Source organism: Cygnus olor, chromosome 7 (genome assembly GCF_009769625.2).
Source record: "Cygnus olor isolate bCygOlo1 chromosome 7, bCygOlo1.pri.v2, whole genome shotgun sequence".
Lineage (NCBI taxonomy): Eukaryota > Metazoa > Chordata > Aves > Anseriformes > Anatidae > Cygnus > Cygnus olor.
In genome coordinates this window covers 19,704,055-19,718,559 of record NC_049175.1, presented here as the reverse complement: position 1 = coordinate 19,718,559, position 14,505 = coordinate 19,704,055, and the positions used below count along the sequence as shown (strand labels likewise).

Below are 14,505 nucleotides of genomic sequence, written 5' to 3'. Positions count from 1 at the left end.
GAGAGGAGAGGAGAGGAGAGGAGAGGAGAGGGAAATTCCCCTGCTTCCCCCAACTTCAAGACTTGAAATATTTTTCCATACAAATTGTAAAGAAACCTTCATTTGAAACCGTGTTTTTTTCGGAACTCTGCTTACAAAAGGCAGTTTCAAAGTCATACACCAGTTTTTGAAAATGCAAACAAGGCATTATGTAGCTGGACATCTTTTCATTCTGTGCAATTCAAGTGTCCCGTCCCCGTCCCCCCCCACTCCAAAAAAAAAAAAAAAAAGCTTTCAGAGACGTGTTCTGCACAAAACGCTTTCCCTTGTGAGCTCCTTGTTGTCTCATAGGGATACGAGAACCCAGTCTCCACTCAGTGTGGCCAGGAGGAGCAGCGAGCCCATCACCAGTGCCAGTGCCACCACTCTAGTGGGACCACAGTGGGACCGGGCACCGCAGTGAGGAGAGTGGCTGCGTGAGAAGGCAAACACAGCCCTAGCCTGGTAAAATGAGTATTACAGCACCCATGCTAGCAGGAGTACAGCATGCGAGGGCTTTGCTTTTGGTAAGATACAGTTGTGCAGACATCTCATTTTCTCCCTTTTTCTTTTTCAGCAGCACTTCTCCAGGAGTCATCTCTCTGTGCTAGAGTCAGGGCGTTCAGAAGAAATATTCTCCCTGTGGAGGAAAAAATGAGTTTACACTAAAAAATAAAATAAAATATAATAAAATAAAATAAAATAAAATAAAATAATAAAACAAAACAAAATAAAAAATAAAAATTAAAAAGTAGCTCAGTAGCTCAAGAAACCAGGAAGAGAAAGGAGCATTACCAAAGCCCCCCAGCTTCCCACTCCCATTGTCCCTCCCCTGAGCTCCTGGGGGACAGGCGGAGCAGCCTTTGAGCATTGGGGTCCTGCTGATATCACAAAGGTATGTGGGAGAGACTACAGCCCCATGGACATCATCTCAGCTGGCTAAAACTCCAGCTATCTTTTGTGAATGGATGTATGGATGGTCCTGACATATTCATATTCCTCTACAGAAAATTCTGTGGCTTGAAAAAGCTCATCTTGACAGCTGCCTGTCAAAATATTTCCTTATTCCATTAATAGCAGTTATGAATATGTTTGTACAGCAGCAAAATGCTTTACCCATGAGTACATATCCTAATTACTCACAGAAAATTATTTCTTTGCCCAAAATTAGTCCTTCTTGTTTGCCTGACCCGCTTCCAATCAGATCATGATTACAGAAAAGTTAATGAATGTTTCACACAGGCATACTTCATCTGGGGGATGGCTGGTAATTGTGGGATTGCCGTGAATTCCACCTTGTATTTGGCATTTGCTTTCCAAAATCAAAGCATTTTTGACTGCACAAATAAATCACTGAGATATCTCTCAATATAGAGATATCTATATTTTCCTTATAAAACAAAGCAAAACAAAAAAACAACTTTGAACTGAAAATTGACTTTCCACAACTACTATGCAATCTTCAAGTGCTATTCATTGCTTGGTGAGAATCCTTGACTATAAAATCCCCTTTTCTCCCCAGCTACCCAATGCATATCCCTCTATGCATCTGCAATTTGCATGTACCACAGCAGCCACTGGAAGAAAAAAGCAGAACAAAACCCGTTGTGGGGTGAGGACTATACTGACGTTAATTCACGTGCCAAATCCATAAAGCCACCACTGGAGTGCAGCATGCTCGACAGCCACAAAAACCTGCAGCCAGGCGGCACGAGCACTGGCCAAGCATCGCTGTCAGCCTGGCTGGCACCTGGCCCATGTCTCAGAGCCAGGACCAAAAGGGAGGCTGCTGGGCAGGATGTGACCAATAACCAGGCTTCATCGCAAGGCTCAGACCCGCCAGAAGCAGGGAGCCCTGAGCAGCTGCTTTCCAGAGGTTTCGAGCCCCTCTCTCCATAGATTTAAAAGGGAGAGATATGGGTGGGGGGAGGGGGGGGATGTTGGGTGTGGTAAAGAGGAAGCAGAGAAGGGAATAAGCCCAGATGGAAGCACGACCTGCAGTGGTCACAGACACTGCTGGAAGCAGCTCATCTGAAGTCCATGACAGGCAAAGCCAGTGCTGCGAGGCCAGCATGTGTGGCAGGAAAGCCACCTGCTGAGGCACACGGCAGCCCCCCAGCACACAAATCTCTGTGGCTGCCGGCCCTCACCCATCTTGTCCTGTGCCCATGAGGGCTGGGAGTTGAGCAAAACAACCGTTCTTGCTCTAAACCCCACTGAGCAAGGGAAAGGGGCAGCAAATGTGTCACTCTGCCTGGAGGGAGGCCACCTCTGCTGCCTCATGGCCTGAAGCGGGGTGTGAGGTGGCTTGATCCACTGGGAGAGCACATTGTGGGAGCGCAGGTGTAGAGTGGGGCCTTTGCCCATCTGGGTTAGCCCCATCCACCCGTGTCCTCTGTGTCAATGCCAGCAGGAGCCCTGGGGACAGGAGCAGGTGGCGGTGGCACCACACGGGCCCATGGCATGTCTCCAGCCTGGGAGGGCAGCAGGGGCTGTGGTGTGTGCGCTCTGGTGCCCAGCCCTCCGGAAGAGAAGGAAACCGGCAGAGACAGGCAGCTGAGGGACAGGCAGGAGACAGGAACAAGGTCAGCACAAACGCAGGAACCCCGGTCTCGGCTGCAGACAAAGGTAACTCGGCACACGGCGCTCCACTCCCGAGCGAGCTGGGGTTTTGCTGGGAGAGCTCCCAGCGGGAAGTGAGCAGAGGCTCCAGGTCTGGCACCGTGAGGGCCATCAAGGCCGAGCATTGTCCAGCCTTGCAGAGGGCGAGCCCAAGCCCCAGGATTTGGGCAGGGAGCCTGAGACAAGCCTCGGGAACTGGCGACGCTGACATCGGCACGTCTGGCGTGTCCCACGCTGATTTAGATGGTTGTCATGGGGCAAGCAAGCAAAAATAGGCTGTCCTTGAATTGGGCAAATATTCTTCTCATCTGCACAGCCGCTGCTAAAAACAGTTGACTTCTGGAGCGGAAAGGGTGAGATTTCCAGTAATGCTGTGCTCCCCACACATTGTGGGGCCAACACGGGGTGCCAGAGCTCAGCCAAGACTTACTCCCCCTTCCCGGCCAGGACGAAGCCCACAGTTTATCATGGTTCATCAGCAGATTAACGGCAGGCTGAGTCTTTTGGGACAGAGATAGCAAGCCGGTCTGCTTGGCCCACAACCATGCAGCGTTGGATTCACCTTGGGTCCAGTGCTATTTCACAGAGGGGTGGGAAATAGAGATAATCAAAGAAACTCAACAGTTGCTCCATTTTTCACAGATTTGACTTAAATGGAGAAAAATTCCTACCAGAAGGCAGCATATGGGCTTTCTAGTTCTCCTCCTTTGAAAAGCCTAGAGTAGGACAGACAGAAAACTGTCAATACTGGGGTTTTACTGAAAACACAGCTTGCAATTATTAGAAACTTTTCATGAACACTGTTTACTTTCATTGGAAAATTCTGGCTTTCAGTCAAAAGTGAATAAATAACCAAAATGGGATGGAAAGTTTCCCCTCTCTTTTCCAGTTGAGAAGGTCATCTCTCTGCCTGTGGTCGGGCACTGAGGAGCCTCCCGGGAGCTGGGGCCAAACATCTCCATGCCCCTTCGTCAGGGAGGCAGCCGTGGGGTTGCACGTCAGGCACTGCCCCGCTGGGAACAAAGGGAGGAGAAGGCCACCAGCAAGGTCCCTGGGCCACCAGCGTGGCTGTGGGTGACTTCAGAAAAAGGAACCAGCTGGGGTGCAGCATGGTAGCTTTTTCTGATGAAGTATGTATGGAAAATCATAATGAATCTCTCTTCCCTCTCATTTGCCTCATGGAAGGCCAAAGATGACTGTCACTGGAGAATAATTGTAGTAATTATATAATATAATGACATCTCCTCTCCCTGCTTTGTCTGGAGCATCCACCTGAGGAGCTGGAGAGCCAGAGCTGAGTGAGGACTCCACCACCCAGAAACTCAGTCCCCGACTTCTGTGCCTCCAGGCACATTTAACAGTGGTCAGGTGATATCCTAGCTTGTAATAAAACCATCAGCCAGCCTGGAAACAGACGTGCTCCCAACACCACAGGAGACTGAGATCTGGACCCCATCACATGACAAGAGGATGTTTTGCCCTGATTTCGGCAATATTAGCATTCACTTCAGAATGAGAGCAGCCTCAGCGCTCCCCTTCCTCAGCATCAGCCAAGTCACAGCCAAAGCTGGCCACGCAAGCCTGTCTGTCAGTCCAGGAACACTTCAAGGATGGGCTGAGCTGAGGTTTTGGCCATGCCTCGTGCAAGGCAGAGCTTGCGTGCAGATTTACAAAAAAGCAGGTTTGACTCTCTTTTTAAAGAAAAATGTAGGTTTGGAGACCACAAACTGCTTTGCAAATTTGTGTTAATTCAGATGTCACGGTCATTTAGAGAGAAGAAAGAACGCTACAAAAGGGATTGAGAAAAAAGAAACACTCCAATTAATTCCTTTCTGAACAAGCCGCTTGGGACATGCAGTTCAAAATGACTTTTCATTTTTGAAATCCCTGTAGGAATCTCATGTCACTGTATTTTTATAATTGAAGAAGTATGATGTGTTGCAAAAAGTCCCAGCAGAAATGTTCTGTTTCACCCTCAAATGTTTTGTCTTTTACTTCTCTAGTTTCTGACTTTTCCAAAGAGCTCAACCTGCATAGCTCCAAACACATACTGCTTGTTTGAAATGTTGTACTTCATTGCTCTCTCATTTGTCCTGCCCTGTCTTCCACGCAAAATGCTACCAGCTCTGTTACACCCCGCGGTTTGCCTGGAGAGTAGGCTCTTGCTGCTCCTGGCACCGTTCTAGCCACATCTGAGTGGCATTGGAGTTTGGGGATAACATGCAACCCTTGAAACAGGACATGCTGGGCAAAAGAAAAGAAAAGAAAAAAAAAAACTATTTATTTTATACAATCAGATTTTGGAATTGTCCCATTTTTGCCCAGCTTTCCTTAAAAAGAACAAAAAGCAGGGTGGAGGTATTGCTGGGGGCTATGTAGTAAACAGCTTGGAAGCCGAGTGCAGTTGGCTGGTGAGCACGCGCTGTGACTCATGAGGGAAGGCTTTTTTTAAACCCTGGAGCCGCAGAGCAAGGACAGCCGTGCGGTCATCTTCCTGTGCCGAACAAAGGCCGCCAGCCAGCGAGGTGTAGCCCCAGCCCGCGGGGACAATGGGGACACAGAGCGTCACCCCAGCCTGTGGCACGCCGCGTGGGGACTGGCCCCATGGTTGCACAGCCAGGAGGTTGCTGTTCATATCAGGGCTGGGTGATTCAGGCCCTGTCCACTCTCTGCAGCCCTGAGAGCTACGGATCATGCCTATGTGGGGAAAATACCTTATCTAAGCCCATTATTGCCTCAGCTTAATATAAACAGTGCTTCACTCTGTGCATTGAAAGTTTTCTTAAACCAAGGAAACCTGGAATAAATACCTCATTGTCTCGAGGACTTTATCATGGTGGCATGAGAGAAAACCAGTGTATGACTTTGTTCTCCAGCAATAAACTTCTTTCAGTCTCAGGAAGGATAGTTTTGATTTGTGAATTTATTGGTCTCACAGTCAGGTCTTCTCACTTGACTGAGGGGGCTTATACACTGTCAAGTGTCTGGGCTGGCATGCGGTCTGCAAACACAGCCTGCTTGTTTGACATGAAAAGAGAAGGGCTTTTTCACCCATTTTTAAAAATTTTTAAACCTAAAAAAAAAAATCCTAAGTTTAAAACCTTTTCTTTTAAAGCAAAACAAATAGAAGATTCAACAATGTCAATATGTTTCATAAACTCATCTCCAAATTGCTGCTGTCAAGGGAAATTAAATCTGTTCTTGCAAAAGTCAAACGCTGTTGGTTTGAATGAGAAATGGCTGTTACAAAATGTGCTTTGCTTTTCTTTTTTTAAATATAAAAAGTCTTTCAAATTTGACCAAATCTGAATGGAATGCTTTATTTCATTCAAAACTTTCGTCTTTCATTTTTACTTTCTGGCTTGCACTTTTGGAAGTGATGACGTACTCCCAGAGCTGAAGCAGCAGAGGAGAGCAGCACTTCTCCCATCCCCATCCCTCCCCCTGTGCCTTCCCCGTGGCTGAACCCAGATTTTTGGCCCTGCTCACAAGGGTATGCAGATGTGGGGCTGCCAGCCAGGATCCTCATTCAGACCAGAAGTCACCAGGAGATGCTGGAGGGATTCCTGTCCACCCTGCCTGTCCCACCACGCTGGGATGCTCTGTAGAGCTTTGTCCCACACGACTCCAGCAAGAGCCATACCTCCAGCTCGGTGCCTGGGCTGGGGGGCAGTGAATCCCACCTGTGCGGGGAAAGTGAGACCCATTTGTTGTCCCCATCTGAACCCCAGGAGCGCTGGTCCTGCCGCAGACAGGCTGTGACATGACACAGCAAACAGGGTGTCTGGCCAGCCAGACACAGCACCCCATGCACATGCGAAGGAAGAGTTGCTCTAAACACAAGGACGGGACCAGATGAGCTGGGTTCAATGGCTTATTGTAATAAAGCTCCTTAGATTACGCAGATTAAAATCTTCATGGAAACATTTCTGGAGCCTGTGTGTTGCTCAGTTTCCTGCACAAGGCAGCACTTGGTCATAACTATGTGGAACAGCAAACTTAGGAGAGGGGGTTTGTTAGTTTGTTATTATTAACAGGCTGGAGAGCTCATGTGTCTCTACATCGGCTTCCTCTTGCATGGGACGAAAGTAAATCTCTTCAGAGTCACTGTGGTCTGCTTCAGGAAAAAAGATTTGTTTTTTTGTAACTACAGTGTGCCCAGTGACTCTGCTTATGTTGAATTCCCCTCTGCTTTACCCCTGTGCGAGGCCTGAACACTGAGCACAGCCCACGGGCACGCGTGGGCATACCCAGCAGGCCTCCCACTACAGTCTGGAGAAGCTGCTCCCTCCTCAGTGGCTGCTGAAGGAGTCGAGAGCACACTAGATGTTTACTCTTAGATAGCTGAAGTTAGGCGTGGAGCACGCAGGGCATGCTGGCTTGTGACGGCTGCTCCTCCTGGAGCCAAACTGCGCCGAACACAGCTGGAGGCTGCAGGGAGCCGAGCGGGGCTCAGCTGGTGGACAACTGGGAAGCCAGGGGCAGGGAAAAAGGACGGGGGGAGCAGCAGGGGTAGACTGAAACCAAAAGAAAAACTTATCATAAAAATATAATTTTCGCTACAACTAAAATTCAGGGGGTTCTTCAGTTTTCATGATCTTTAACTCTTGTAAACACGGCTTTTTATCATGCCTGTTTCTAAATGAAAAATGTCCTTTCAAAATGAAAAGCCAAAACCCTTTGGTTTGCAGCTATCCAGGGGAAAGGGTCTGGTGTTTTAAAATCCCACCCTGTTGTTTTTCTTCCCAACTGCTTATCATATTCAACACAATTCTGGAAACCAATCCAACCACTCTGAAACTAGCTCCCAGTTCATTTAATTCCCCCCCAAACCCCCTGTTCCAGCTACCTCCCCCCACCATGCCCCCATGTGGCTCACTCCTTCATCCCGCCCCCAGACCTGCAGCCCTGTGCATCCCCCTGCAAGTGGGCCCCAACCCCACTGACATCCATATGTGCTCCCGCTCCTAACGCTCCCTAATAACACACTCACAATTGTTTTGCAAGGTGATGCTGGCAGCAGGAGCTAGCTTCAGCTATAAAATTAGCAGCCCCACAACCTCGAACCCATGCAACAAATCCTGGGAAGGCTACATGCTCCTTTATGGCCTCCCAAGGCAGCATTCTCCTCTCACCAAATGGATGTGTAAAGCTGCTGTCATGCGGCAAAGTAGCTGGCTTTCACTGGAGGAAATACAGAATACTGACCCCAAAGTATCAAAGCAGCAAAAAAAGCAGCAAACTCACTGCATCTCACCCAGAACTCCTCTGTTTCAGTGGTTTTGCTCCCTTGCCATGGATGTCCAGAGGGCAGACTTGCATTTAAATGCTCTTTTCTCCCCTTTTGCACTTCATCGGGAAGGGCTGGCAGGGCACGCGCATCTTCAGACTGGCTTTCATGAGAGGAGCCGCATACCCCTGCTGCTGTCTCTGCCCTGATGCTCCTGCAGCGGCCACCCCAGCCAGTCGGGCCTAGTGGCAATGACTGCACTTCTCAGCAACGTCACAAATCCCTTGCTATGGTGTCATGGAAGTCTTGTTTGTTCACTTCCAAACCTGCTGAAATGTCCTCTCTGGCAGAGATGACAGAAAGCAGCTTGTGAAGTTGCCTGGTGTCCCTGCCCAGCGGCAGCCCTGGAACACGAGGGTAACTTTTACCATCAAGCAGCAATCAAGTTTCTTTTCAAACCCCTTCCCCCAAAAGAACAGGAACAAATAAGGACTCCTACTTACAGCTGACATTTCACGCTTCTAACATCAGCTTAAAAGCCTTTTATTCACTGCAAATGTCATTCCAGAGACATTACCTGCCAGGAAAGCAAAATGCCAGTGAGATATTACATTTTAAAATATCAAAAAAATACATTCCACTTTGCCAGAGAGACAACCATTTACTGAGCATTTTCCAAGAGTTCTGTGACTTACGGAGTTGATAGAAACAGGTGGAAAAGGACAACATAATTGTGCCTAATGATTTAGGCTGGAAGGGGGGAGGGGGGGGAATTAAATTTTATTATGTTTATTGATAGATTTGGTCACAATATTATGCAGAAAATGTTTGGTTTGTGACCCAGGAAATTGAAAAGCCATTTGTGGCAGCATGTTTGAGTAACATAAATAAGTATGTATTTGTACATGTTTTATGTTGATACATAATTGTTATTTCCTAGCATGTGGCTTATGCATTCTTGTAATTGTCTTATTAGGCTAGTTTGAGTTTCAAATAGCACCTATATTACAGTGTTTAAGATGTTTGCTTTGGAAGGAATTATGGGACACAAAAACATATGGATCTCTTTATCATATATAGAAAGCATACGGTAAAAAGCTGTCTTTCATTACTCCGTTAGCATGGATCTAGATATGCACTCAGTGTTGAGACTTAGTTATTCCTGTGGTTATGACATTTAGGGCTGCTTTCTGTTATTGTGGATGTTCATTCCCTCTGCTGGAAATGCAACACATCTCTCCACTGAATATGCCTTCCTGTAAATACTGCGAGATCCAGGATCACTGAAACTAGGGCACGATCCTGGTGAAACAGATGTGCTTCCACCCAGCTGTTCCCCCACCATCTCCCCTCATCTCCCGGCTCCACATCTCTCCTCCATCCCGCTCTGCACCGTGGCAGAGTTTCACTGCTCTGGCTGGACTGAGGCTTTCTTAAACAGTGAGGGAGAAATCCAGCGACAGCCAGGAGAGAAAATCTTCTTGGAAGACTCCTGGCCTTCACTAATGAAAAGGCCCTGGCGCCATGGGTGGGATTTTATTTGCTAGCACCTTCTCACACGCAAAGGGAACCTGAGAGCCTGAGTGCTTCCGCAAGCTCTGTGTGTCTGGGTGGGTTCAGCCCAGTGCAGGCTGAGGGCACCTGGCTGCAATGCGGGGCTGGCAGCTGGCTGTCATGCCAGGTACACACAGCAGTCTGACATCGCACTAAACACAGAAACTTGGCCGTCATTCCCTCTAGTGGTTAAATCCAGAAGAAGCTGAGGCAATTTCTAAGCATTAAGCTTCATCTCTCCTCTCAGATGAGACAGACTCATGCCTTCAGCACTGTAGATCGTGGTCCCAGTCCCAGTGTTGGTTCAAGTGGTGTCATTTACAGCATCACACTGGCCTAAGAAATCTGTTGGGTACTTCTAGTTTCCTGGTAATATCCACAGAGTGAATGCTGTACACTGCTTTTACAGAGGAGGCAAAATCCAGCAATTGAGAATTTATTTGGTGCTGAATGCACCTCCACAGCCAGGGCAATCAGTGCTGGTGCACACCAGCACATGAAGGGAAGCGGTGTGGCAAAGATCATCACAGCTCCTGCTGGTACATATTTTCACCAGCCAAACCCGCTGCACGATAAAACACCATGCTTGGAGGGCTGCAGCTTGTGCAGTTCATATTCACCAGCTCTGGAAGGTGCTGCAGTTCGAGGAAAGCACTCAGGCAGGGCTGGGAGGCTGCAGGGCCTTGTCTCAAAGAGTCTGAATCCTATGAGGAGTTTTGAGAGTCGGGTATCTTTAGTAGATATTGGGAAAACAAAATTTAATATAGGTACAGCACAGTTAATGGACCCAGATTTTAATTACTTTCATTTTATAAACTATTCAGCAGATTTACTTATAAATTCTGAGAAAGAACGTCCTTCGCCTGTAGGAACAACGCTGCATTTGCCGAGGATGTGCTGTATTACTCGTATTTCTCTAGGGGGCTCAAGTCACCAGTTCAGGTGCAAAGTAAAACTCTCTCCCTGTGTGGAGCCCCGACCAAGCTCTCCATGACTCTCATGGTCCCCGTGGTGCACAGCGAGGGTAAAATGGTCTTTGTCCCCTTAGAGTGTGCGCCACCAGCCGTGTCCGTAAATCATAGGCTATTACTCTTGCTCCCGGCAGAAAGCATGTGATAACAAACTACAGCCAGAGACAGCAACTGAATTAAGTCTGTAGAGGATCCAGGCAAGGAGAGAGGACCGCATCACACAGCCTGGATACCTCACCACAAACCTGTGGTCCCTGGTGGGACCATTTATTCCACAGCAGATAATTTCCAGCCAGAGCGCACCTCCTCAGAGCACTTCAACATGCAGCTCTGCTTCCTCTATCGCTTCCAAATGGAAATTTGTTTTTGCAGAGTTTTAAAAAAATTAAATTAAGTGAGCTGTCCTTCGGTGCCCCTCTGCAGCCCTGGGGAACTGCGTGGGACCATTTCTCCTGCATGTTTTCTAGCAACCCCAGAGGCTGTGACCTCGGAAGAGCCATCCTCTTTCCTTGCTTCTGTTGCCTTTATTGAAACAAAACGAAAAGTTTTTAACTCCCTGGGAATTCAGTGATTTCACACACTTTGGCCCACGCTGATTTATACCTTTGTTAATGCAATAAGCATTTTTCCTGTCGTATGACTCTGTTGGCCTGATTTTCAGCTCCCACTTAGCTGCCCCACTGTAACCATCAATGATAAATGCTTTGAAACCTGGCCCCAAATTCCCCTCTGCCTCTTGCCTCAAGGACAGAGTTGTTCTGTTCTGCAAAATAAGAAAATCACAATGGACAATTGGACTTGCACCTCTTTGCTGTGTCATCTGAACTAATTGTGAGACCACTTTGCACACAAAGTCAGTGAATAACAGACTTTTAGTTCACCTGCAGTTCCAGTAGATAATTAAGGACATTTTTTAATGTGATGTGGATCCACCTGAAAAAAATATATTTTCATTTTATTTTTTGATGAGATGAAAAGAAAAACAAAACAAAACAAAACAAAACAAAACCCATGCTGGGTTGACCACAAACAACCTTTTGTTTCAATCTTGATATATTTTTAAGGCATTTGTTCTAAACTAAGCTAAATTAAGCATTTACACAGAACATTTATAATGGAGGAACTAAAATGTTTTCCTCAGAAAATGCCAGAGGGGATATTTTCATTTTTTTTCATGAGGGGAGGGATTTGTGCAAAGCGATTTTGTAAATCTGACACCGATTTACAAGTTTCAGTCACTCCAAGCCTACAGTTACCAGTGAAAAACCCCAACTGGTTGAGAAGTTCACATGGCTCTATTTACACATCCACTCTGATGGCCATTCGAATGCCAGTCCCCATCTCAGGATTTTGTTATTGTAAAGATCTTAGCCATGACAGAAGAAACAATGGTCCTGAAGTTCACCACAAAGGCCCACAATCTTTGCTGGTCTGAAATCTCCCCCCATTCATAATTTATCTTACCCTCAAGCCCACTAATTTGTAAACTGCAAAAACAAAGCCAGTGCCCAAGAACTGTGCAAGAGATTCCAGCTCACAGGGCGCGCAGGAGTTCACAGATTCCCCCGAGATAGCCTGTGAACTCAGCAGCACAAGTTTAATGTTGCCCAATAGCTTTTATAACTTACTTTCATGATCTTTTTTCAATGGCAATATAATAAATAATGTCAGTTTGGGATTTTTTCTCTGCCTCTTTTTCGTTGCAACAGACATACAGAAAATCCATGATAAGCATCTGTTGTGGAGAAAAGTAAGTACGATATATATACACAGGACACATATTAGTTTCCCAAATCATTTTAATGATGGGCTATAAATGTTTTTTTGGCTTGCCTGCAGGTATATTACTTTCGGCTGTGATCATGTCGGATTCCATTAACAGAGCTGGATCTGTATTTTTAATGGACAAGTAAAGTAAACGTAGCTACAAAACAAGAGCTCTTTTTCCTTAGCACTGATCAAAAGCTCCACCGTATTGCACAAGGGTGCTGTATTACAGAAGAGTCACCTGTCTGACGGGGATAAAGCAGATGTCTTATTTGCGCTGAGGATCTCATGGCATTGTCTTAGGAGTGCTGCAGGAATGCGAGGTTCTACCCAAGTTGTAACACAAGATGCAAAATCCTTGTACTCTGCCTCCCTGAAGTCTGTGTTATGGTTTGGTTAGATCCATATCCTTTATTTCCAAGGACTGAGTGCCAAATAAATTGATGCATCTGCTGTGTTCCTCACCAAAAGCGTCTGCATTACTGCACCACAGCAAATAACCTCTCACCCACCTCAGAAGGCTGCTACGAAGCTTATGTAGGTAAACCCCATAAAATAATCAGATGAAACTTAAGAGTAGGAACTATCTGCAATGGTCAGAGTTAATTAGCCATTACATATTTAACCACAGCTGGAATTAAGCAGTTGGACAGACTGTAGATGAAGGGGATCTCCAGGAAAGTATTGTAAACATTTTGTTCCAAAAACAGCATTTCATCGAAACTGCCAGCTCCCAAGTAAGTCTGAGTTGACTGCACTCGGTAGCACAAAACACAGATACCATTAATTCTCGACCAAAAGATGTAGTACAGGGAGCAGCACTGGAATCACAAAGGAAGATGGAAAGAGGAGTGAAATGGAGAGGAGAGGGATGAAGTCCATCCAGCGAGGCAGCGCTGGAAGTGAAGGGATACTGCACAGCAAGAAGAGCAAGAGGAAATTAAAAAAAAAAAAAAAAAAAAGAGTTCTCCAAAGGAACCAAAGACACAGAAACAAGAGACAAATCAGACCTGTAAAATGAGTGAATTAATTACTTGGCAGGATTGGTTCTGGATTCCAGTTCAGCAAGGATCATGTGGATTTACCCGAAGTACATAGCATACAGTTACATCCCACTAATATTTTGTAGGACTCTCCTGATACTTAACTGCAGGCACCTAATGAAGCACTCTGATGAGACAAAGGCACAATGCAGTTTTGCCAATGGCAAGCTCTTGCTGTCTGTCATGAATCTGGCATCAGGCAAATAACCCCAGTTAAAGTTAAAAAAAATCAATATTAGACTGGTAACTCCCTTCTACTTTGCAGCAAGTTGTGATGAAAAGATGCCAGGTTCATAGCTAATTAATGAACTTTGTAACTTTCAAAGACTTTTGCAAAATACTGGTTAATTATTAATTAAATACTCACAGGATGCCACCGCAGTATAAGAAATTATGTGACAGTTTGGGGCAGGGAGAGAGAAAAGAAAGTTTGGGTTAACCAGTCCCACCAGTGACCTCAGCTGGAGGCACCTTCCCTGCCTGCAGGGCCTGGATTAAGCTGACTTGAGCAAGGCCCAAGTTCCCTTTTCCCACACTGAAGGGGAATCTGAAGTATGTCAACAATATCCGAGGAAATCAGGGGGAGAGAAATGAGAACACCGGGTGACCTGGAGAGGTTGCCCGCAGGAGAGGGGCAGAGAGTGCCGGGTGGCACAGCCCTGTGCTGAGCCTTGGCTGTACCACCGCTTTCCAGACATTTTCTGCTGAAAGACACCCAGGAATGATGACAACAACTTCCAACGGGTGCCCAAATGCCAAGCCAGCTTCAGGTCAGTGTCAATGTGGTGGCATCAACCAAGAAATACTTGTAAAATGAAGCTAAGTCACTGGGAAAAGCATCATGGACAAAGCCGGCTTTGTATGATCACAAATGATCTGGGAGAAATAGTTGCAACACCAGCCAAATCACCCCCCAGAAGCAGGACGTGGTAATGACAGGCAAGGGCCATTTCACCTGGACTCATGTGCCACTTGCAGAGTTCCCACCTGAAAATGGATTTTGGCGTTGCTCTTGCTGATGGCAGTGTGTGAAGCAGAGAAAGCCCAGTTCTGAGATACCAGGCCGAGCTGCCAGGGCTGGGGAGCAGTTTTTGCAGATTTTCAATTCTTTTCTCCCCTTTAGTGGCACACTCGAATAAAAGGCTACATGTCCATCCTAGGTGTGAGACAGAGGAGGAGGCATGTGCTTGTTAGTGCATTAGAGACCTAAGCTTTCAATGTAAAGATTCAGGTGCCAACTCTCTTGATGACCCTTGCAGGAGCATTCAGCCATAAGGAGTGGGGAAAGGCAGCAAACAAA

General features: G+C 46.6%; 1 long non-coding RNA gene across 3 annotated transcripts in view; it reads right to left on the bottom strand.

Moving 5' to 3' along the window:
- Positions 1-276: 276 nt before the first annotated feature.
- The window catches only part of LOC121073390, a 58,625-nt gene continuing 44,396 nt past the window's right edge, over positions 277-14,505 (bottom strand). The window contains exons 2-5 of one of the 3 annotated variants that reach the window (XR_005821678.1): positions 11,200-11,328; positions 8,374-8,447; positions 7,888-8,291; positions 277-658 (exon numbers count right to left, since the gene is read on the bottom strand). This is a non-coding gene — a long non-coding RNA (uncharacterized LOC121073390). The remainder of the gene's footprint in view (positions 659-7,887; positions 8,292-8,373; positions 8,448-11,199; positions 11,329-14,505) is intronic. The other 2 variants (XR_005821675.1, XR_005821677.1) reach the window with 2 other exon arrangements.